This window comes from Nycticebus coucang, chromosome 14 (assembly GCF_027406575.1).
Source record: "Nycticebus coucang isolate mNycCou1 chromosome 14, mNycCou1.pri, whole genome shotgun sequence".
NCBI classification, from domain to species: domain Eukaryota; kingdom Metazoa; phylum Chordata; class Mammalia; order Primates; family Lorisidae; genus Nycticebus; species Nycticebus coucang.
Window position 1 is genome coordinate 77,182,256 of NC_069793.1, and position 25,946 is coordinate 77,208,201.

General features: G+C 40.4%; 1 protein-coding gene across 5 annotated transcripts in view; it reads right to left on the minus strand.

The window, feature by feature from the left end:
- PRCP (prolylcarboxypeptidase) overlaps positions 1–25,946 on the minus strand; it is a 117,636-nt gene that overhangs the window by 90,151 nt on the left and 1,539 nt on the right. The window lies entirely within an intron of this gene.

Sequence of the window (25,946 nt, forward strand, 5' to 3'; positions counted from 1 at the left end):
CAATTCTAAGAAATAAAAACAAATCTAGAGGCATCACATTATCAGACTTCAGGTTATACTGTAAGTCTATAGTGATCAGAACAGCATGACACTGGCACAAAAAGAGAGATATAGATCTATGGAACAGAATAGAGAACCTAGAGATGAAACCAGCCACATATCACCATCTGATCTTTGAAAAACCAAACAAAAGCATACATGGGGAAAGAACTATTTAATAAATGTTGCTGGGAGAATTGGTTAGCCACATGTAGAAAACTGACACTAGACCCACACCTCTCACCACTTACAAAAATTGACTCTTGTGGGATAAAAGATTTAAATTTAAGACACGAAACAATAAAAAATGTAGAAGAAAGTGTGGGAAAAACTCTGATGATATAGCCTGGGAAAAGATTTAATGAACACTTTGGTTTTTTTTTTTTTTTGGCTGGGGCTGGGTTTGAACCGGCCACCTCTGGCATATGGGGCCGGCGCCCTACTCCTTCGAGCCACAGGTGCCTCCCTGAACACTTTGTTTTTTTAATTGGTAAAGTGGGGATGGGTGAGGTAATCTATCAAAAGGAATTAAGGGAGAAGGAGGAAGGGGGGAAAGGGGAGAAGGGAAGAGGAACTGGTGTCCTCTTCCCTAAAAGGCACAATGTAAGGGTATATGGCACATCTCCTAGGTGAGGGGCAAAACTACAATAGGGACCTTACCTAACAACAAACATTATAACCTAATTGTACCCTCATATTAATCTGACTTTTTAAAAAGGGGGAGGGATTAAGAGATAGCCTAGTGTGGCAATGATTTGAAGATAGAGCTAAAAGTGTATCATGGAAGAAGGAACTGATGCTCAGGCCTCTATAGAGTCCCTGAGGTTGGAGACTGAATTTGTAAGCATAACAACCTGCCTATAGTTATGGGCTTGCTTGGTGGAGATCCACAACCAAGGTAGGAGCACAGAAGATCAAAGTAATGGATAAATTGGAATGAGAATTTCATAGATAGCCTGTGACAAAAGAATGGGGTCATTCCTGATCTCCATCCATCCCTAAATATCCAGGACTGTAAGTTCCCCTACACCACATATAAGCACTGCCATAATATGCTTCCCGATTTGCAAAACAATCTAAACTATGTTGTATTTATGTTAAGGAGTAAAAAATGTTACCAGAATTCATATGTACAATACATAACCATTTCAATGATAATCTTATTTTTATTTTTTATTTTTTTAGAGACAGAGTCTTACTTTATCGCTCTCAGTAGAGTGTCGTGGCCTCACACAGCTCACAGCAACCTCCAACTCCTGGGCTTAGGTAATTCTCTTGCCTCAGCCTCCCGAGTACCTGGGACCACAGGTGCCTGCCACAACGCCCAGCTATTTTTTTCTTGCAATTTGGCCAGGGCCGGGTTTGAACCCGCCACCCTGAATATATAGGGCCAGCGCCCTACCCACTGAGCCATGGGCGCTGCCCTCAATGATAATCTTATAAAAGTAATATAAGGCTAAGTAATATCAAAGCCTTACAAGTTTACATTGTTCTGTTTTGTCAACTATAAGACGATGCATCACTAATGTTTTTCTTTATGATCTATTATTCTAAATGTTTCTATATATGCAAATAGTTCTCCTGATACCAATGTTTTAATTGCATGGTATCTGGTGTACTGTAAAAGGATAAAGACTCCCCAAACCCCCAATAAGGCAAAACCATGCTTCTCATATACACGAGTTCAGACATCTGTGTCACTTAACAATCCAGGCTTGCATATGACCTCTGCTCCTGCCAAGGGCTGTGATAACTTTCCAAATCTTCTCTTTCCCAACTAAGCAATCCCCGTTTTTACTAATTCCCACATAACACTTATATTTCTAAAATCCTCATAACTCTACTCATACCCTAGTTCAATTAATGTTCCCTTTTATTGATGGTATGTCCAGAATTGCATAAAATACATGTGATGTGGTCTAATGAAGTGCCTTGGTCTTCACTGGCCAAGAATAAGTAACTTTTGAGTATGTTTACAAATACAGAGATCCCCCTCCCCGCCAATTATTTATTTGCTTCCTGCAGTTTCAGTAACTCATACCAGTCAGAAAATAGGTGAGTATATTTTGAGAGAGAAACCCCTACACTAACGTAACTTTTATTACAGTATATTGTCATAATTGTTATATTTTATTATTCATTACTGTTAATCTCTTACTAGATCTAATTTATAAATTAAACCGTATCATAGGTATGTACATGTAGGACAAAACATAGCACATATACGAGTCAGTACTATTTGAGGTTTCAGACACTCACTGGGGATCTTAGAACGTATCCCCGACAGAAAAGAGGGGCCTACTGTATAGCTCCACCAATACAGAAGGCTTCTCCGTGGAAGTGGTTCAGGAACTGAAGTCTGAAGGAACAAGCCAAGGAAAGAACTTTAGAAAGAAGAACAGAAAATACAAAGGGCCAGAGGCTAGAAAGAGCTTGTTGATGAAACGGAAATGAAAACAGTGGCTGACAAGAGGGAGAGTCACATGGGATGAGGCTTAGGGCTTAGTGGGCTATGGTGGGGAGCTGAAATTTAATTTCAAGGGCAATCGAATGTTTTCAAGAGTTTTAAGACTTATTCTGAGCTCGGTGTCTATTGCACAGTGGTTAGGGTGCCAGCCATATACACTAGGACTGGCAGGTTCAAACCCAGCCCAGGCCTGCTTAATAAGGACAACTACAACAACAGCAACAACAACAACAAATAGCCCAGGGTTGTGGCAGGCACCTATAGTCCCTACTTGGGAGGCTGAGGCAAGAGAATTGTGTAAGCCCAAGAGTTTGAGCTTGCTGTGAGCTGTGACATCACAGCATTCTACTGAGGGCTACATAGTGAGACTCTTGTCTCAAAAAAAAAGACTTAGTCTGATCCATCTTTAAAAGATCACTCTGTGTGATCTGTGAAAGATGGCCTGGAAGTGATTTTTGAAAGGGGAGTGCGGGTAGTAAATAGAAGGCTATTAAAAGGACCACACGATAGATGATTGTAAGAACAAGCCAGGTTTCAAATCAAGGTTTCTCTTCAATAGCCACAGATATAACAAAATTTACCTTCCTAAATCATCATATATACCCAAGAAAGGCCACAGTGAAAAATGGCCCAGTGTATGACATCAGTAGTATTGATTTAACAACAATTAACAAAAGGAACAGTTGTAGCCACCTCTGCCACCCACTGATTACTGAAGCTTCACTGGCCCTGACTGTGGGCATTCCGACACTACACTTGAGAAGAATTCCAAGGCCATCAGGCTCATAGTACGTGTTCCTCTTCCACATTTTTCTCTAAAAACTATTCAAAGAAATTGATAGAGAATGATAAACTAATTACTCTCAAATTTTTTTGGTCCCTGTTCTACTCTAAAAATACACTAAAAATACCAGGGCCCATAGTCTTTACTTGTTTTATCTCTGATGAATTAATAAACTATCTCTTTTCTTTTCTTTTTCTTTCTTTTTCTTTTTTTTGTGACAGAGTCTCACTCTGTTGCCCTGGGTAACACGAGTACCACAGTGTCACAGCAACCTCAGACTCTTAGGCTCAAGAGATCCTCCTGCTTCAGCCTCCCGAGTAGTTGGCACAACAGGCGCCTGCCGCCACGCCTGGCTAGTTTTTCCATTTTTAGTAGAGATGGGGTCTCACTCTTGCTCAGGCTGGTCTCAAAACTCCTGAGCCACTGCACTGGGATAACTACCTTTTTTTGTTTGTTTGTTTAAAGAAAAAGCACCTACAAGCATAGTATCACATAATAATGCTAAAATCAACTCCTCCTCCTCCACAGAGAATCTTCATGAATCACACTGTGAGAACCACTGAAATAAAACCTACGATATTCTCTTTTTAGAGATTGCTTTAAAATGAATTATTTTTATTACATTGAAAAATACAGGATTTAAGGTGATGCCTGTGGCTCAAAGGAGTGGGGCAACGGCCCCATATGCCGGAGGTGGCAGGTTCAAACCCAGCCCCAGCCAAAAACTGCAAAAAAAAAAGAAAAATACAGGATTTTAAAGCACTCTGAAAAATCAAACTTGACAAGATCCCCACATGAATAGCAGCCACAAAAGGAAGCAGCTGAGGAAAGTAATGCCTAAGTCTTTTCCTCCTGGGAAACTCCGTCAAATTTTCATTTCTAATTTCACTGTAAAATGGCCTTGAGGGACTTATCATCTTAAAAATATACTCTACAGACTATTCATTGTTTTGTGCATTCATCTGGTCTAAATGAGAATGGCACTGTAAAAAAGATAAAGGAAAGGAAAAGGATATCCTTAGCTGGAACCAAAAAGCTCAGAACAATAACAGCAAGTTCAAATGCAACCAAGTTGCTTCCTTTGATTACTTTCAGGTGCTTTTGCCACTACATCACCCGCTTGTGTAACCACTGCCCAGAGGTAATAGGACGTACAGAAAAATGACAGCCAGTGATTACATTCATGGAACAAGTATTTCTTGTGTATCTACCATGGGATAAGTGCTAGAGATTCGTATACAACAGCAAAAATACAAACAAGGAACAGACAACGAACAAGCAAACACAAAAATAAGTACTTAGAAACTGTAACTGTACAGGTTTTATTCTGATAGAGAAAAACACAGACAGGCCTACTCTGAATAGGGTGGTGAGAAGGGGTGTTGGAGTAGGCAACATTTAATTAAGTCTTTAATCCCCCCAGCCCTCCACTATCCAAAAGGTCCCAGAGATTCTATTTATCGCTACTTCCTACATGAAATAGTCCTGCCTTCTTTGGGCTTCCATGGTCACTTCTGATCTGTTCTCAAGGTTTTCAAATGTAACCTTGCACTGTAGTTACTTATATATGCATGTCTTATATCTGTAAGACTAGAAACTGTAAGACTAGAAAACCCTATTTAATAAAATAAAACCCTATTTAATAAGAGTCAGAATGTATTAATCACCCCATGTGTATCATTCCAGGTCACCCCTATAATACTGTCAGGGCTGCCCTAGGGGTATATGTATACCATCTCATTTGTTCTTCAGAGGAACCCTCTGAAGTGTCTTCCACCATGCCACACTGTCTCCCTGCCTTAGTCATCTCTATACCCACACAGCACAAAGACCATGCACAGAGGCCCTGTGAAGTGTGATGTGATACCAGACAACCAAGTGACCTAGGCTGGACCTAGGCTATATCAGTTAACGCTGTTCTAAGCCCCTGGGGCCAATAGCTTCTCTTTCAGAAGTGGATTAGCCTCAGGAAATGTGAACAGATTCTAAAATCATCCACTTAAAATCCATCTCCAACTTAAAGGGGGGGAGAGTTAAACATACAGGTGGCTATGATCAGTACCAACCCTCCTCAGCAAGAAGAAGGCCCTTTCAGCCTCCCACCACTTCCTTGGTGCCTGCTCTGTGTGGTGGGCTATAATAGATAGAAGGATAAAAGGCACACTCTTTGCTTTTAAGGAGCCCACAGTCTAGCAGAGGGAACAAGCAAGCAAAGAAATTATTTCTACACAAAGAATGCACACTATAAGTGTGGATAGGAATGGGGTATTTGTTGTGACAACAAAGAGGAGACATCACACAACCAACCAGCAGCACATCAGGCTGCAGTGAAGGCAAACTTCACTCACATGTCTGTCCTGGGACTCTGCGCACCTCTCTTCTGGTCTCACTCTCTCCCACTTCACGTTTCAGAAATAACCTGCACATAATATGCTTTCTCAAGTCTCTAGGCTTCTGCTCATGAATTTCCTCCTCCCTGGAATGCCTTCTTCTCTCCGGTCATTACGAAATGACCTGAGTGTTCACTCAAGTACTGTCCCCTCTGCAAAGCTTCCTAGGACAGCCTTGGGCCCAAAGGAGAGTGTCCTTCTTGGACCCTATCCCAGCTTCTAGTATAGTGGCCCTCATGTTGTGTTGTCATTGAAGGTCTCCTCAGTACAGTGGAAAGAGCCCAGGTTCATAGCCTGAAAGTCCCAAGTTAAGGCTTGGTGCCTGTGGCTCAAGCAGCTAAGGCGCCAGCCACATACACCTGAGCTGGCGGGTTTGAATCCAGCCCGGATCCACCAAACGACAGCTGCAACCAAAAAATAGCTGGATGTTGTGGCTGGCGCCTGTAATCCCAGCTACTTGGGAGGCTGAGGCAGGAGAATTGCTTGAGCCCAGGAGATGGAGGTTGCTGTGACCTGTGATGTCATGGCACTCTACCTAGGGTGGCAGCTTGAGGCTCTGTCTCAAAAAAAAAAAGTTCCAAGTTAAAAAGCTAATTGTGCCACTTTCCAGCTAAGTGACTTCCAGAAAACATTTTCACATCTCTGTAGCTCAGTTGCTTCATCTACAAAAGAGGCTTCTATTATCTTCCTTACAGGGTTGCAAAGATTCCGAGTAGTGTGTGTCCAAGTCCCTGATCACACTAAGCTGGCATCCTCAAACTTTTTAAGCAGGGGGCCAATTCACTGTCCCTCAGACTGTTGGAGCACTGGACTATAGTTAAAAAAAAAAAAAAACTATGAACAAATTCCTATGCACACTGCACACATCTTATTTTGAAGCAAAAAAACAAAATGGGAACAAATACAATCACACCTTCTCATGTGGCCCACGGGCTGCAGTTTGAGGACCCCTGCAAAGGTTCAAAACTTGAATTATAGCAAATACCCCTGACACACACAAAAGTTCATTACAACCATATATATACTTTTACATTTGGTATGTGACCCCGAAGAACCTGAAAAGCTGTTTGATGATGCATTTTCCCCAGGTTCAATTCTGTCCTCATTAGACAATAAAAATAATTTAAGATAGACTTTAAGTAAGATCTCCTGCAAGGGAAAGAGTTACCACAAAGAATATGACCAAGAAAAAGCTTTACCATAAAGGCTTGTTTTGTTAGGGGAAAAAGAAAAATCAATGGAAAACAAAACAGCACATTTGGTGGGAAACGGACTCATGGGTAATTAATTATGGTTTGTAACTGCTACTTACTACAAGGCATTCCCTCCCTTTAAAACTATAATGTTAACAACCTACAATGGGAAGATAATTATAGCTCTTTTCAAGTGATGGTGTTCTCATCCCATAGTGGAGAACCTTGTAGGGCTCCCCATTTTTTAAATCATCTCTTTTGATCATGCCCAAATGGTGAGTATTAAGCAAAAGATAAATCTTCTCCCTTACAGTATCCTGCTTTGCCTTTTTTAGTTTAGAAACACAGTCCAAGACAGAAAACCTCAACAAGCCCCGATATTATGCAAGAATATAAACATTGAGAATTGAAAACAAGATGATGAATAAATAAAAGTCTAACAAAAATGAGAAATGAGGAAATGAATGCGTATTTTTTTTTTTAAGACAGAGTCTCACTCAAGTTACCCTGGCGTCATAGCTCCCAGAAACCTCAAATGCTTGGGCTTAAGTGATTCTCTTGCCTCAGCCTCCTGAGTAGCTAGGACTACAGGTGCCCAATACAAGCACTCACCACAGTGCCTGCCCCATTTTAGAGATGGGGTCTCGCTCTTACTTATCAGATTGGTCTTGAACTCATGAGCTCAGGCAATCCACCTGCCTCAGCCTCCCAAGTGCTGGGATTACAGGCAATAGCCACTGCACCTGGCTAGAAATGATTTAATTATTAAGAGAAAATCAGGCAGGGTTTGGTAGCCCATGCCTGTAATCCTAGCACTCTGGGAGGCCGGAGTGGGAGGATCACTTAAGCTCAGGAATTCAAGACCAGCTTGAGCAAGACCAAGACCCCATTTCTACTATAAATAGAAACATTAGCCAGGAATTGTGCCTGTAGTCCCACAGACTCCGGAGGCTGAGGTAGGAAGAGTCGCTTGAACCTAGGAGTCTGAGGTTGCTGTAAACTAGGCTGATGCCCTAATATCCTAGCTTGGGTGACAGAGTGAGATCTGTCTCAAAAAAAATAAAAATAAAAATAAAATAAATTTATAAACTGCTAAGAGATAGCCAAGTCCCTTCTCTCCTACACAAAATCATCTTTCTATAATAGGAAGTCATTTTCACCATGTAATTTTTCTCTCCTCTGAACTCTCATGCTTTAAACCTCTCGTGCAATATTTTACTACATTCACGATACAGTAAAGATTTTTGTTTCCAGGCTTTACATTTCCATTATGAGAGAACTATTCATCTTTGTAAGGCCTGTATGGGCTAGATCAGGTTTTATAAAATGGGAGTTTGTGATCCATTAGCAGGTTAGAAATTCAATTTATTTAACAAAATTACATGCTATTCAGCAAACAAGCTAACAGAATTTGAAAGTATTTCTATCAAGTTTTTAAAATCTAAGTGGTCTGAACCATTATGCCCCCACAAGTGTATTAGTTCTAGGGCATGTGTGCTCACTACTTGAGGGACAACTACCTATGAAATCACATTCCAAGATGTAATTAAAACTCAGGTAATCTCACAAAGTAGAGGACAGTAATAGCCAAATGAGTGCTACAATTACAGGATAGCCAGGGAAAGGACAGCTCTTGTTCAGCTGGGTGAAATAGGGAAGGTTTCCCTGAGGAGGTAAAATTTAACCAGGGCCCAGGAAGGCCTGGACTTGAAGAGAGCTGAAAAAAACCATTGTGCCAGCTGGTCTGGACTGAAGATGCTGAGAGACTAAAAAGGGTACTATAATCATTTGGCCTGGAATTATATGGTCCAAGTTGGCAATCCTTGGAATGTAAAGAAGGGATAGAAACTAGGAAATAATCATGGGAAGGTCTTGGCAATTGATAGGACTTCAGTTTTTATGTGAAGGTGAGGAAATCAGATGATTCCAAAGCTTTCTTTCCTGTGTGACCAGGATAGTTCAACTAAGCCTTGAACAACACTGGGGTTTGGAGTACTGATCCCTCCCTACCTGCACAGTCAAAAATTGGTATAAAAGTTTTGACTTCCTAAAACTTAACTACTAACAGACCACTGTTGACAACTGATAACATAGTCTATTACATGCATTTTGTATATAATACATATTATATACTATATTCTTACAATAAAATAAGTTAGAGAAAATGTTATAAAATCCTAAGGCAGTTGGGTATGGGCTCACGCCTGTAATGCTAGCACTCTGAGAGGCCGAGGTGGGTGGACTGCCTGAGCTCAGGAGTTTTTTTTTTTTGTAGAGACAGAGTCTCACTGTACCACCCTTGGGTAGAGTGCCATGACGTCACATGGCTCACAGCAACCTCCAACTCCTGGGCTTATGCGATTCTCTTGCCTCAGCCTCCCAAGCAGCTGGGACTACAGGCGCCCACCACAACACCCGGCTATTTTTTGCTGCAGTTTGGCCGGGGCTGGGTTTGAACCCGCCACCCTCGGCATGTGGGGCCGGCGCCCTACTCACTGAGCCACAGACGCCACCCTGAGCTCAGGAGTTTGAGACCAGCCTGAGCAAAAGTGAGACTGCGTCTCTGAAAAATAACTGGGCACCTGTAGTCCCAGCTATTGGAGAGGCTGAGGCAAAAGGATCACTCAAGCCCAAGAGTTAGAGGTTGCTGTGAGCTATGATGCCACAGCACTCTATCCAGGGCAACAAAGTCAGATTCTGTCCCCAAAAATAAATTAATTAAATTAAATTAAAATAAAATCACACAGAAGAGAAAGTGTATTTATTAAGTACAAGAGGCTCATCATAAAGGTCTTCATCCTCTTCATGTTGAGTAGGCTGAGCAGGGAAGAGGAAGATAAGGGGTTGGTCTTACTGCCTTGGGGTGGCAGAAGTAGAAGAGGCAGAGGAGGTAAAGGGGAGGCAGAAGAGATGTAGTGAAAAAGAATCTGTGTATGTAAGTGGACATGGACAGTTCAAACCCATGTTGCCCAAGGGTCAACTGGAATGCGATTGACAATAATGTGAAAAATTCAGATTTTTAGAAAGAAGTGTTATATGATAACATTGGTATTTGTTATAAAAGTTTAACCTGTTCTGAATACTTACACGTTTGAGTTACACTGAGTTATCTACACTGGGGACACTAAACGGTATCCTAATTCTTTAGGTGCTCTCTACCTGGGAGGACCAAAGCTGATACTCAATCTGCTCTTCAAATATTGAAATATTTCCACACCAGGTAGCAAAAAAATTACTGGAGCACCCTGAGGCTCACCTCTCTGACCAGCTTCTGTTCCGACTGGGCTGTGTCTGTGCCACATTGGTGGTACAGAACTAGGCAGAATATGATAAAACCACTCTGACCAGCTTCTGTTCCGACTGGGCTGTGTCTGTGCTACGTTGATGGTACGGTACTAGCAGAATATGATAAAACCAAGTGCTCACAGTGTTCAGAAGAATAACTTCAGCTTGAGCCAGTTTTTCATCCTAACAGCTATTGAGGACATACACTGAGGCTCCACTGGTGTCAGCTTTCAAGCTGCAACTTAGGCTGGTGTCTAGTGGGTACACCAACATATAAATAAATCACTGTAATCCAGAGTAGCAGTATAGAAAAAGCATCTATAAAGTTCAACGTGAAGCCCAAAAAGGAGAGTGGGTGATTACCCAGCCTGTGGAAGGGAAGCAAAGCAGTTTCATTAAATTTCACAGAGAAGGTAATAGTAAGACTTGAGCAGCGAGGAATGAACAGGAGCTCACCTGGCACAGGGAGGAGAAAAACAAACTACTCCAAGCTTAGAGACACCAGCACTGTGTAAGCCACTTCCCAGCATACTGGGTAATGCCTAGGATATAGTGTTATTAGCAATCAATAGCAATAAATAATGAACATTAGAGATATTTTTCTGGCAGATATATTTCTCTGATTATGTTTTCTAAAGGTTAATCCTAAAATGCATTTGCATCATAAGCCTTTATATCTAAGCTAGGGGTGGGTACTCAAGATATCTTGAGTAGCAGGGGTCAGTCAGTTTGGAATTTAAAAATAAAACACACGAGGGCAGCGCCTGTGGCTCAAAGGAATAGGGCACCGGCCCCATATGCCGGAGGTGGCGGGTTCAAACCCAGTCCCAGCCCCAAACTGCAAAACAAACAAACAAACAAAAAAAAACACAGGGAATCTACAACATCAATCAGCATTGCCTGCACTAAGTAGAGGTGTGTGAGCAAAGATGAGCCTTGGTGCTGCTGCAGGCCTCTGAAATCCACATGAGTGGCTGCCCTTGAGGAGATCACAGAGAGGTTGTGGTAAACAAGAATTCCCTTCTCTTTTAAGGGGTGGTCAATTTTTAGAAATTAGGCTACATAAAAATGCAAACCAAAAGCCTGTTTAGGTCTGCACCGGTCATTGTCATCTAAAGCCAATTGTTCAAGAGGAGAAAGGAAGCATTCAACACTAAGGAGAAGAGAGTCCTTGCTTTCCCAAAGCTGCTGCCTCAGAGGAAGAGGCCATCAGTGCTCAGGAAGTAGCAGAGGTTTCCCACAGTTTTAAAGGACAGTGTCTGCAGAGTGACCTGTGGTTCAAATTGCATAAAAATAAAAATTCATTGACAAATGATAACAAGTACTTCCTTACTTTCTTATCTGCTTAATCAGAGCCATTGTTGGGTTGTAGTTCCCTGTTTAAATTAGGTTATTAAATCACAATGATGCTAGCCACCAGGAAAACTTATCAAAACACGCCAGTTGTGTCAAGGCTTAAACACACAGACACAAACACTTTGGTACTGATAAAATCTAACCAGTACCTACAGCACTTTTAAAAAATTTGTTATCCTCCTTCTGAAGACCACAAATGTTCTGGGATGTAACAGAAATAGAGAAAGAAATTTGAAGTCAGATCTATCTTTTGAGTGCCAACTCTGCCATTTATCAGCTATTTGAACCTGAAAAGGCTATTTCATGTCTTTGGGCTTGTTTTCTCACATATAGAATGAAAAAAAAATAATACTGTATATTTATCCCAGGGGGTCTTGTGATGATTGAGTTGGATAATACTCATGTGTAGGTTCCCAGCAAGGGCCTGCAGGAAGTGAAGGCTTGATGTATTATGAATATATTTTGTCAAGTATTATCAGCACATACCTCTCTAGTCTCCTTTATTTCCTTGGACAGTCCCTTTTTGTGATCATCGATGGAGGCCTCTTAATATTCTTTATGAATGCATGGAGCTATGCAAAATATCTCATAGTCAGCTTTATCTTAGATAAAACCTTAGAAAGTTTTATAGTTCCCTTCTGCTGCTAATACAGTTCCCATTAACTTAAAGCTCTTCTTTCCATAACACAAAGCCAAAGTCAGAACAAAAGTTCTATAACATTGAAACTCGCATTATGACTTTTTTTGCTTTCTAAAATTATCCAACCTGGTCTAAGAAGAAGAATCAAAATCGCAATTCTTCTTCAACTTTATTACTGTCTAATACGGGTTGCTATCTAAACCAGCCATGAATTAAATGTAAGTCATGAACTATAAAACCCTCTATTTCAGAAATACAGCCAGTACAGAGAAAGCACGTCCAGGGCTCCAAGGTCAGTAGAGCTGGGTTTAAGTCCTCATTCTATTACCTATCAGCAATGTGATCATATATAAATCACTTCAGCTCTGAGCCCTTTATTACTCTATAAAATAGGAGTAGTACCCTCCTTGCAGGTAAAAAGATAAATACGAAAGCCACCACACTCTAATCAACTGTGTTATGTCCCACACTATTTCAACACCAATTTATGTTCTTAAAAGTCAATGAAAACTACAGGGAAGGAATACCCATACAAGGGGTAAATGGGAATACTGACAATAGCTTTGGGAGCCCACCTCCACCCTCATCATCTCTGACCCCCATCTCAGTCTTACTGATTGCTTTTCAGTTCCTCCAGCATGGCCTGATCTTTTCTAGCTTAGAATCTTGTACATGCTACACCTTCTGCCTAGACAGAAATCTCTATCATTTATCTCCTAGCTAAGACCTAATCACCTTTCTGGTCTCTGCTTCAACATCATGGCCACCTATAGGATTCCTAACACTCCAAAATCAGGACCCCATTGCAGACATCCTCTATTTCCTTAATATACACATTGTGACTATCTTCTTTCCCACTAAACTACAAACTCCATGAATCTGTCTTTCCTTTCCACTTATCCCGAGCTAGTAATATAGCACATAGCATACAGAATTAAATATTTATTTGTCAAATGACTAGAGGACTGTGTTGTTTTACCATGTAACTCTTAGATTTTATATCTGCTATAATAGAGTGATACTTCATTGTATCTTTTGGGGCTCAGAAAATGACACCCCTAACTATGGTGCTTTGGCATACTTTGAACTGAAAGACATTGGAAGGGCCTTGGAAGCAAACACTCTTTTTGACCTTTTCCTATCCTTCTTTTTCCTGTTCTCTTTTCTTTCTCATAGTAGGACATACAAACTAAACTCCTATATCCAAAAGCTAGCCATAAAACCTAGAAACATTAAGCCTAACCTTTCTTCACCTTTTTGTGTAGGAGCTGGCCAAAAAGAAATTCTCTGCCTACCTTATCTGAAAGCAGGTTCAAAGACCTTCTTTCCAGAAGGGGTCTTGTCCTATGCCCAAGAGAAAGGAATGCCACACAAAGAGACCAAGAAGATCAGAACAGACTTACTACTGATTTTCCTTCCCCAGTCTATTACCATTAGATCATTCCCTTTTTGTCCAATCACATTTCTACATGGCTGTCCATTCTCAGCAAACTTAAGCATAAAAATGAAGTTTTCCCTTGATCTTTGGGTCTTTGCTTCTGAAGCCTCCTATATCACATAAAACTTTGATTACATAAACTTGGTATGCTTTTCTCTTATTAATCTTCCCTTTAGTAGAGGAATATTAGCCATGACCCTTTTGATGGGGAAGAAAAGGTATCACATATTTCCACCCCTACATATCATGTAACCAAATTGCAAAGCTGCTCAGAGGAATCTCTAAGGAAATCTGTCTTTAACAAATCTATTCTTCATCATCCATTTGGGCAATCCACATGACTTGAGTAGCAAGAAAGATTAACTTCATGGGCTAGACAGAGACATTGCTGCTGCTGCTCTTCAGTAGCAGCGCTGCAGTGTGAGGTGAACTGACAGACATGTATTACCACAGGAAGTAAGGATTTATAAAGCACACATTTCATTGGCTTCCATTTGCAAACGAAAAGCTAAAATCACCAAGTTAGCTTTCTAGTAAATACGGGCAGTACCACATTAGTAGCCTTTATGGTGTCATTTTTCTTAAGTTCAGTCTTTACCCTTCCCCCACCCTCACCCATACACAAAACAAAGAAAAAACAAGAAATGCAGCAGAGTGCCTTACTATAACCTTTCTCTGTAGAAATATTGGAAAAAAGTGTCAGCACAAACTTCTTGCCAGAGCTTCCAGAGCACCAAAATAAGAGAATGAAAGCTAACAGGTCTGTTTTGTCTTACATTCTACTGTGCTGTCCAAAAGAACACGACACAAAGGGGATCCACCCTGTCACTCCCCTCCATACGCATGCATCTGTCTTCCTTACCTCCACGTGTAGGGAAGCAGGGAAGTGAGACAAAGAAAGAGGGGGAAAGATGTAGATGTGTCAGATTTGTAAAGATGATACTCAGGAAAACAATGTATAGTATGGAGATTTATACAGTTTGGAAAATTATAAAACAGGATTTCTGCTTTGAAAGTGCAATAAGAATACAAAAAGTTGGCTGGGTGTGGTAGCTCAGGCCTATAATCCTAGCCCTCTGGGAGCCTGAGGTGGGTAGATTGACTGAACTCACGGGTTCGAGACCAGCCTCAGCAAGAGCAAGACCCTGTCTCTACTAAAAATAGAAAAAACTGAGACAAGAGGATTGCTTGAGCCCAAGAGTTTGAGGTTGCTGTGAGCTGTGACGCCACAGTACTCTACCGAGGTCAACATAGTGAGATTCTGTCTCAAAAAAAAAAAAAAAAAAGGAAAGAAAGGGGCTACAGGGAAGTAAGAGAAAAGTCTGGCCTCCTAGACCAGAAAGTTAAAAAGGGCTGTACAGCAAACAATGAGTCTCAGGAACCTTGTGACTCAGTTGATCAAGTATGTCCTATTCTCCACAAAATGCAGTTTCTACTTTGTAACACAAAGTGGAGTAATGGTCACAGTTACAGAATAGTGCACACAGCAAATGTCACAAACATCCCAAGACTAACAAACACCACCATACAATTGTCAGGGAAATAACAGGTAGCATTTGTGGCTAAAAAGAGAAAGAAAATGGGCACATGCTGCAACTGAGGTAATCTGTGACCAGTGAGACATAGACAAGAATACCTAAAGACCTCAGGGGACCAATGAAAAACTTTGACAGATGATTATGGGGGGGAGTTGGATGACATGCATATTGGTATGTTATTTCGGGGGTCAATGTCTTTTCTTACTTGCAAGGGGGACCCTTTTCTAATGGAAAAGTCTATGCTTACCTATACTTTGCTTTAAGTAAAAACTGTTCAGTACGGATTGGAGTCCTAGCTACTTCATTTCCACACTCCCATTTATCTCTGTCACTCAGCTGAACTTGCTAGCTCCACAGAGTAACCAAACCAGACCTACAAGGGAGTGTTAGAGCCCCTGTTATCTGTCATCTATCAAGGGACAGCATACTTCACACCCTCTCTCAGGTCCAACATACCTTCCTCAGAGAAACCTTCCTGACATAAAGGCTTTTCCATTCACCATACACCATAGTCACGCATATAACACCCTGCTTATTTCTTTCAAGGCAATCATTATAATTTATAATCTTATTTTACATCTATTTGCTTATTATACTTTTATTTATCAACCAGAAAGTGAGCTCAACATGAGCAATCCATCTGTTGTCTCCAGAACAATGCATGGCATATATCTAAGAAACTTAATAAATATTTTTTGGAAATAATTGTGTCACCAGAAGAAAATCAGACCAAGTCATCTAATCCAGATGAGCCTGGCTGTGAGTCAGACCTACAGAACCTCCAGGCAGAAAATTTAAAAGGCAGATTGAGGTATAACATATAACATGCTGTGCCTTAGTTTCCCCATCTATAAACTGGAAATAACAGTACCAAACCTTGCAGGGTCACTGTCAGAATTAAAGAGCTAGAGTGTGTAAAGAGCTTAGAATACTGCCAGCATACAGTAAGACCTCAACAAATATTATCTATTATTACTATTATGATTATTCTTAGAGAAATGAATCAAAGAAGAGAGAGATCAATGATTATGGATTTGGAAATGATGTGCAAAGCAGTCCTGCAGGAAACCATGGAAGTTAAATGTATGAGCTCCCGTGTGCTACAGGTAGCAAAAGGGACCGTGAGCAGACAGATAGGAGGGTTTGCAGGGTTAGGGAAAATACTTGCTGGTCCTATTTAGGTGACCTTATTCTTCTCCCTATCTTCCACACAGGAGCAAGCTCCTCTGGAAACCTTTCTTTCCTTCCCTTTCTTCTCTTACATTTAGTAGAACCCTAGGTTGAAATAGGGTAGAAACGGACATTGTTCTTTTTTTCCCCCCAACTCCACTCAAATGAGTTCTCCATCCTTGTCTCAGCTGTGTATAGAAGACAAGGATATCAGATACTGGAAGGGAAAGATGGCAAACACAGCCACAGTGAAAAGAGGAACAACAGTCATTCAAGTCTCTTCCCAGAAGTGCGATCCTGGTGGGGCACAGAGACTATAGTTCAAGGGCCTAGGCTCTGATACTGCCACACATTGCCCAGGTTAGCCAGACAGGTCAACTGCTTTAAAAAAATATATACTTTTTTAATGTATTATAAAATGATGACAATCCATTATAAGTATAAAAATACAGAAAAGAATGCAGGGGTGTCCAACATGTGGCCCATGGGCCACACACAGATTATTTGAGGCCTGTTTTGTGCTACCAAACACTTTTGGTGTCAGGTAGCACAAAAAGTATGCACGGACATACCTGTAAATATATCTGACCCTCTCAAGTGATGAATGATATCTCTCTCAAATCTTTCCCAATACTGGAGATAGGGTAGATATTCTTCTTGTTCCTAACTCTCCTCCACAATCCTCTGCCTTAAAATATTGTCATCAAGCTATGCCACCCACCACCCCTCTTGCATAATCATCTCCTGACCGCTATTCACTTCTCCTTACCCCTTGACAGTTTTAGCTCCTTGCTCGCTGTCACACTAACCTGACTCCTTTCAAAATTCTTGATGATTTCATTACCCCAGTCCCTTAGTTTCTTCTTCCCCTCTCCTCCAATGATGTTGTCCTCCACTAACCTTGATCACTAACCCAAGGTTAAACCCTCTTGCCACTGCCATTAACTATAATCCTACTATACAGAATCATTCCACTTCCTCTGACCTTTCCAATTCACCCCTTCTACTATGATTCTCCAAATCCTGAAGCCTCACTGTGACCTATAATCCAACTTTTCACCATCCCTCAACCCTCTCACACTGTAAATCTCCTGAATGAAGTATAACTTCCTTGAATACAACCCTCATATCTCCTCACACACCCGTCTCTTTCACTTTGTTGTTCTCATTTGGCAAAACGGCAATCTTGGCTAAAAAGAACTCTCCACCAACTCCACAACCACACCAAGAAACTGAATGCAACTAGAGAAACACAGACAATCAAGTGGTCTTACTATCTTGCATGAGACTTTAAAATGAAGCCGGAAAAGTGGCCTGCAAGATGGGATTGGAGAAGCTAAACTGAAGCAGTACAGCTAATCTAGTCTGCTCAGCCTTCCCTCCACACCTTCTGAGATTACCTAGTTAAGGATTCACCATGATTGTTAAGATGTTTATCTCAGAAGACATAAGGAAGTAGTCACATGTAGACAATAGGTGTTGTCATTTCGGTAGAGTAAAGGTTACTCTGATGATATGATTTATTCTCTAATGATTCTCTTAGATATTTTGTTAAAGTGAAAATCACTTTTCTGTTGTTTAAACATTTTGCATTGTTAGAATGGAGACTACTTTGATGTTAATTCCTATCAAATAAAGTCAAAATTGTCTAGGTTGGTTTCCTTGTATTTCATTATAAAAGTTATTAGAGTTGGGCTTGGCACCCATAACACAATGGTTACGGCGCCAGCCACATACACCGAAGGTGGTGGGTTCGAACCTGGCCTGAGCAAGCTAACCAACAATGACAACTGCAACAAAAAATAGCTGGGAATTATGGCGGGCGCCAATAGTCCCAGCTACTTGGGAGGCTGAGGCAAGAGAATCGCTTAAGCCCAGGAGTTGGAGGTTGCTGTGAGCTGTGACGATATGGCATTCTACCGAGGGCCATAAAGTGAGACTCTGTCTCTAAAAACAACAACAACAACAACAAAGTGACTAAAAGTAAATAACTAAATACTGCAGTGTTCAGAAGACCATCTTTTTGTTGTTGTTGTTTCTTTTTTTCTTTTTAGAGACAGAGTCTCACTTTATCACCCTTGGTAGAGTGCCATAGTGCCACAGCTCACAGCAATCTCCAACTCCTGGGCTTAGGCAATTCTCTTGCCTCAGCCTCCCTAGTAGCTGGGACTACAGCGCAGAAGACCATCTTTAAAAGAGAAGATCACTTTAGCTAACTCCTTTGTTGATCTCTTGCAATCTCATGGTTTATACACCATCTGTATACTGACAGCTTCAATTTTTTAATACTTGCCTCACCTTGCTTCTAAACTCTTGCTCAAATATCAGGTCTCAAACTAAGTATCATCTCTGTCTCTCTCCTTCCCCAAACCTACTCCTCCTGTGACATTCTCTATCTTAGTAAATGATGACTCCATCCTTCCACCTGCTCAGGCTAAAAATCTTACAGTCATCTTTGAGTCTTTGACATGCCACATCTAATTCATCAACTATAACTCTTAGCTACACCTTCAAAAATACCTAGAATTGGCTCGGCACCTGTAGCTCAGTGGTTAGAGCACAGGCCACATACACTGAGGCAGGCGGGTTTGAACTCGACCTGGGCCTGCGAAACAACAATGGCAAGTACAACAATAACAACAAAAAATAGTTGGGCATTGTGGTGGGTGCCTGTAGTCCCAGCTACTTGGGAGGCTGAGGCAAGAGAATTGCTTAAGCCCAAGAGTTAGAGGTTGCTGTAGGCTGTGATACCACAGCACTACCCAGGGCGACATAGTGAGACCCTGTCTCAAAAAACAAAAAATGTAGAATCTGAGCATTTCTTATACTAATCCAAGCTGCCATCATCTCTAATGTGAACTTTTGCAACAGCCTAATCTTTCTGTTTTCCCCCCTTTCCCCTTTATAGCCTATTCTCAACACAACAGCCAATGTTTATTAAAACGTGACCGAGAATAAGTCTTTCTTCTGCCCTAAAGCTCCAAAGGTTTCTCATTGCATTTAGATGTAAGGCCAAATTCTTTACAATGGTCTATATGTCTCCCCATTATCTGGCTCCTTTTCCCTTCTGCCTTCCTCCTCCCCTAATTCTCTCCCCCATGGGCATGTCCCTCCAGCCATACTATCTCTGCCAGGCACATACCTACCTCAGGATTTGTTACTTGACCTTCCCTGTCTAGACATTTCCTGTGCCTGGAATATTTTTCCTCATGCCTAGAGTGCTCTTCCCTAGTGCTAAAATAGTAACTACCATATAGTAGGTGCTTAATACAGAATTGGGTAAATGAATTTGGAAACACATTGTACATTGGTTTTCTATTTTGCTTTTTTCATTCACCATTAATGCATGAACATTTTCTCACAGTGTCAGATATATTTTAAGACCATAATTTTTAAGGACTAATGATATTCTATTTTATGACTATACCATAAGTTATTTGGGATTGAAAAACCTAGAGATTTACAAATGGCATATTTTGGATGTTTCCTCCTTTGATCTTTCTGAGCCTTAGTAGTTCCATTTCTAAATATGAGGGTAATATCTACCCCACAAGATTGTTGTAAAGACTAAATATGGAATATAAAAAGATACAGAGATATCAGTTTTGTTACTACTGCTTTGAACACAGAGCCATCATGATGTTAAGAAAGATCATAGATTTTAAAGGCAATAGATTAAAATATGACTCACAATAAAGTTTAGCATACTACTTTGGCCAGAGTAGATAATAAATGTTTATTCATTCATTGCTCATAAATAATAACGAGGATTTTTCTTATATTGTGAACCAGAAATAAAAAGATTTTTATAAATTCTCCCATTACATACATATTTTCTAAGTAAGCAAAAAAAACTATCAGGGCAGAATTTTCCTTTTTAATGAATACCCAACACCTACCAAAGCACACTTAAGGTTTTTTTATATAAATCTCTACATCAATTTTGTTCCATATACTAAAGATAGGCAAAACTATGTTTAATTACTGAACAGTGGTATGAATAAATAAGTCCTTTTTTATCGTGCATTTTAATGGGTACATATATGAGGTCAGTAAACTATTATAATGACAAGTTGAGCAAGAAAATATTAAATCAATCTCCCTTCAAAACACAAGGATGTGTTTTGAAACAATCTGAGTTGTAACCACAGGACTGCTAAGACATTACAAAGGTTTCAGTGCTTTTCCATGTTCTTCAGATACAGATTTAAGTATGTGCAATCAGAATGTCAACAGGTATAATTTAAGCTTCTTCAGCATGTGGTCATCTCTGTCTCCCCAGGACTTAGTCCAGTGCCTGACATATAAAAGGCATTGAAGGAGCAGAGTAGGTGGGTGGGTGGGTAGGTAAGTAACTGATTGACTATAGTAGTCATTAGGGCTGAGGCATTACAAAGCCAATACTTTTTTTTTAGAGATGGAGTTCTACTTTGTCGCCCTCGGTAGAGTGCCGTTGTGTCACAGTTCACAGCAACCTCCAGCTCTTGGACTCAGGCGATTCTCTTGCTTCAGCCTCCCAAGTAGCTGGGACTACAGGCACCCACCATAACACCAGGCTATTTTTTGTTGTAGTTTGGCTGAGGAGGAGTTCGAATCCGCCACTCACTGAGCGACAGGCACCGCCCAAAGCCAATACTTTTTGTCTCCCAGTCCTGTGGTTGGGTGTAGTCACTTAACCAGTTCTGGCCAAGGAATTTGGAGCATTTATAAAAGACCTTCCATGTTCTTTTCCTCCTGCTTTAGTGATCATAAAAGCATATGCTGAAAGGAAGCCTCCACCAGCCACTCAGTCTGAGTGAATATAATAAGGACAGCTCCCTGCTCGTTCCATTGGAAACACAATAAAAGTCATAAATTTTGTTGGATTAATTAACTGAAAGTTAGTTTAGTTTTGTTTTTTTAACAGCAGCATAACCTAGCCTATTATGACTAGTACAACAAGCAAGGCAATGATATCTTTAGAACTAGAAATTCACTAGTTTATTTTCAGAAAAATAAAATGTTGACAGATAAACAATGTAGCTCAGATATGTAACTTAACCTCCCCAATAATTCTTTGCCTATAAAATATGATAATAACGCTGAACCCCATAAATGCATCAATGTACAAAGTTATGATTGAATAAAAAATAATTATATAAAAAAATAAGATAATAACAACATCTACCTTATAGAACAGTTATAGGGATTAAATAAGTGAATGCCTATTAATTATTTAGCATTTAAAGTTTTCCAACAAATGAGCCAGGCATTATCAGAGGTTCATGCCAGTAATACCAGCACTTGGGGAGGCAGAAATAGAAGGATCACTTGGACCAAGGAGTTCAAGACCAGCCTGGGTCACATAGCAAGACCCCCAACTTTACCAAAAATCTCTTTGTAAATTGGCTGGACATTGAGGCACTCACTTGTAGTCCCAGCTACTCAGAAAGCCAAGGTAAGAGAATCACTTGAGCCCAGAAATTCAAGGTTGCAGTGAGATATGACCACGCCACTACATTCTAGCATGGGTAACAGAGCTAAACCCTGTCTCTGAAAAAAAAAAAAAAGAAAAGAAAAGAAAAATCAGATTAAGTTAAAAATAAATAAATCGTAGTAGACTATTATCATTACTAATGCATTAAACACTTAAGCATAGTTTTACTATCCTGCATTTTACTTCTTAATCATTTCAATTTATGGTCAATTTTTTCAGTTCATAAGATCTTAATTTATAAGTATCATGGGCTGGGTGCTGTGGCTTATGCCTATAATCCCAGCACTTTGGGAGGCTGAGGTGGGAGGATCACTTGAAGCTGGGAGTTTGAGACCAGCCTGAGCAACATAGCAAGACCCCATCTCTATAAAAAACAGAAAAATTAGCATATGCCTATAGTCCCAGCTATATGATCTCTCAGACTCCTTCCAAAAATGATTCTATGTCACAAAATACAGAACAGGTCAGAATTCACACAGTATTTATGACAGTACTTTCTAGGCCTGAGGGGAAAGCCATCAATAGATGAATTAATAAGAATAGGAGAAGGGGGAAAAGAAAAAAGGAAGAGAAGGAAGAAAAAGATCAATATCAGTATGCCCTTCCAAAGGGCCTAACAGAGCTAAACATCACTAAGACTTTAGGGCCACTGAGACCAAAGGAGGGAAGGGAAACTAAGAATAGGAATTGAAAGCAGAACTCTAAGGGATGTATATAAATCAAAACAGCTCAGCCCAGTGATGTCACAACAAAATTCACAGCAGACAAGGAAGGTGTTGTAGGAAGACCCTGCAGTGGCAATAAGCTCAACTCTGGGCCAAGATACAGACTTTTTACAGAAACATTGATCAGTGGATAAAGAGGAACAGCTGGGTACAGACAGCTGACCATCAGTTTCCTGCAAGGCGTTACTACAATTGTCATGCATTTGTAACAATCCGAAATATACAGCCACTATGGACAGTGTCATTTTAGGAGAGAATAAAGAAGGAATTACCATTTGATCTAAATCTCTTAAATTCCTACCATGCTCTAGGACTGTGCATGTCAACTTGCCCAGGCCATGGTGCCTAGATTATATGGTCAATCATTAGTCTAGAAGTATTAGTCCACATGGTATTTTTTTTTAAATGAGATTAACATTTAATTCAGTGGACTTTGAGTCAAGTCGATCACTCTTCATAATTGAGATGGGCCTCATCCAATTAATTTAAGACTTTAGTGAAACAAAGATTGACCTCCCCTGAGCAGGAAGGAATTCTACCAGAAGACTGCTTATGGATCCCAACTGCAACTCTTCCTTGAGTCTTCAGACAGCCTACCCTGCAAATTTTGGACTTTCTAAGCCTCCACAAGTAGAGGAGCCTTAATACAAATCTCTCAGTCAATCTCTCTCTCCTCATCCTCGTGGTTTCTGAGAGAAGCACATGCACACATACTATTGGTTCTGTTTCTCTAAAGAACCCTAATTAACACCTTAGATATTATCCCTATTTTACTGAGAAAAATGACAAGATCCATTCTCCTTCTCCACCACACCACACAGTGAAATGTATGACTCAAGGCTCACATTCTAGCCTAAAGGACTCAGGTGGGAGGTAGAAGGTAACAAGCAGTACAATATTGTAACCACAAGAGAATCCTTTATGAAACTGGGATCAGACAGGTACCCAGAGTCTTAATGTACCCAACTGATATACTATCTTTTTTCTGATTCAGTTATTTCAAATAAAATAAATTAAATATTCCTACTAAATCAAAAATATTTGAAGGCCCTTGAAAAAGGAATAAAAATAATTGATAAAGAATGAAATTAAAAGATCAGAGAAATTAAAAATAATTTATGTCAATTAAATGATAGTAGACTTTGCTTTGTTTAGGTTATTTTTGAATAGTCATGCATTCTTTATTTTGTGCTTTATATATATTTTTTTCTTTTTGTTACTTTGTCGCCCTCGGTAGAGTGCCGTGGCGTCACAGCAACCTCCAACTCCCGGGCTTAAGCAATTCTCTTGCCTCAACCTCCCAAGAAGTTGGGACTACAGGCGCCTGCCACAATGCCAGACTATGTTTTGTTGCAGTTGGCACTGCTGTTTTAGCTAGCCAGGGCCAGGTTTGAACCCGCCACACTCGGTATTTGGGGCTGGCGCCCTACCCACTGAGCCACAGAGGCCGCCCTGTGCTTTATACTTTTTAATTAGGCTCTTCTAGGTATTGGAGAGTGCTGTCTAGCTAGAGGGACACAGACAAAAAGTAATAGTGCAGGATAAAAAAGAGACTAACTATATTGTCCGAAAGAAGTCAAAGTTTCTAGCCTGAGTAACAGAGAGACCCCATCCAGGCATTGTGGCAGGTGCCTATAGTCCCAGTTCCTTGGGACTGAGGCTGAGGCAAGAGGATCACTTGAGCCCAAGAGTTTGAGGTTGCTGTGAGCTATAATGCCACAGCACTCTACCCAGGGCAATGCAGTGAGACTCTGTCACACACACAAGTCAAAGTTTCACAGAAGTGCTGGTATTTCCACTGGAGTAGAAGTATGAGTTTAACTAGCAGACAAAAGGAATGGTATTCCAGAGAGAATTTCAAGTTTATACAGTCAGCCCCAACTATAAAAAGTCTATGGTCCAGAAATTGGCAACTATTATGATTAAGTAACAAATACTTATGTTAAAAGTTTTTCTCAAAAAAGAAAATAAAACTAATTAGAGTTTATGCAAGGGAAATTGTTATTATGGTAACAAATACACATAAGGAGGGCAGTGCCTGTGGCTCAAAGGGGTAGGGCGCCAGCCCCATATGCCGGAGGTGGCGGGTTCAAACCCAGCCATATGTGTATTTATTTATTTATTTTTTGCAGTTTTTTCGGCCAAAAACTGCAAAAAATAAATAAATAAATACACATATGGAATCGGTGTCCTAAAATACAAACTAAACATAAACCAGTGGGTGAAAGGTGGCTGGGTGAAGCCAAACGGATTTTGTAAATTACCAAAATGGAAAAAGAAACAGCCTTAAAGTACATTCCTAAAACAGGAAGTGGCCAACAAAGTAATCTATAATATAAAAGAATATAAAAAAGAAACTAGGAGAGCACTCATTCCCTCTACTTTTTTATCCCTCCCTTTTCTGCTGACAGCTCTCTCTTTAACATCATTCCCAGTGGTAATTTAGAGATCTTCTATTCCAAAAGTTCCCCCTACAATGTTACTTTAGCAAAGCAGAGAGCTCCAGTTGAAAGAGTTCAGGCAGGAGCTCTTGAGGCACCTAATTTGGCCTGGCCCACTTCAGTTTTCACTCACCTTCCTGAGACAGCTCCCCAGAGACCCATTAATTTTTCTCAGTAAAGTATAAAACACATGGGTCCCTTTCCCATCCTCTCAATTTACAAAAGAGGGAACTGTGCCCCAGAGAGTTGATTTAAGGAAGTTGCCTGACAGAAAAAACCTTTATTTCTTGGTACTTTTGCTAAAATTAAAATGCTTTTTCTTTTTCTTTTTTTTTGCAGTTTCTGGCTGGGGCTGGGTATGAACCCATCACCTCCAGCATATGGGGCTGGTGCCCTACTCCTTTGAGCCACAGGCGCCGCCCTAAAATGCTTTTTCTTCATCATAAACTTGAATTTCTAGCTTTAAAACTGTTTCTTTTAAGTTATTCTCTGGGTTCATATCTCTCTATCCCAAATTCCTACTCAAAATTCAGATAGGTCTTAACCACATAATCGGTGCCTACTTGAGGCCAGATACTCTTGTCACCTGCTCTCATTTAATCATCACCATAATCCCAGGAGATCAAGGAATTAGGCTCAGGGAAGTACTATTACCTGCCCAAAGTCACAGAGATAGCAAAGTGGGATCCTGTTTTATCTTACTGCCTAAAGCCAAGATTCAGACTCTTGTACTGGTTTCTAGTCCTGCCTTTTTCCAATTCTTTGTCTATACTGGCTTCCAGAAATGCAGAACTGTAAAGGTTCCTTGTCATTTCACAAAGGATGTACTTTTCTATCCAGTCCTGTGGGGAAGGTCCCACACTGCAGCCAACCACAAAAGCATCAAGCCTTTCTTAAACCTCTAAACTCAAGATACAAACCATAAAGAGGCTAACGTCATTTCCACCCCAAATTCTGACATATGCCTATAACTTCCTTTACAAGTATAGGCTACATATGTTCAG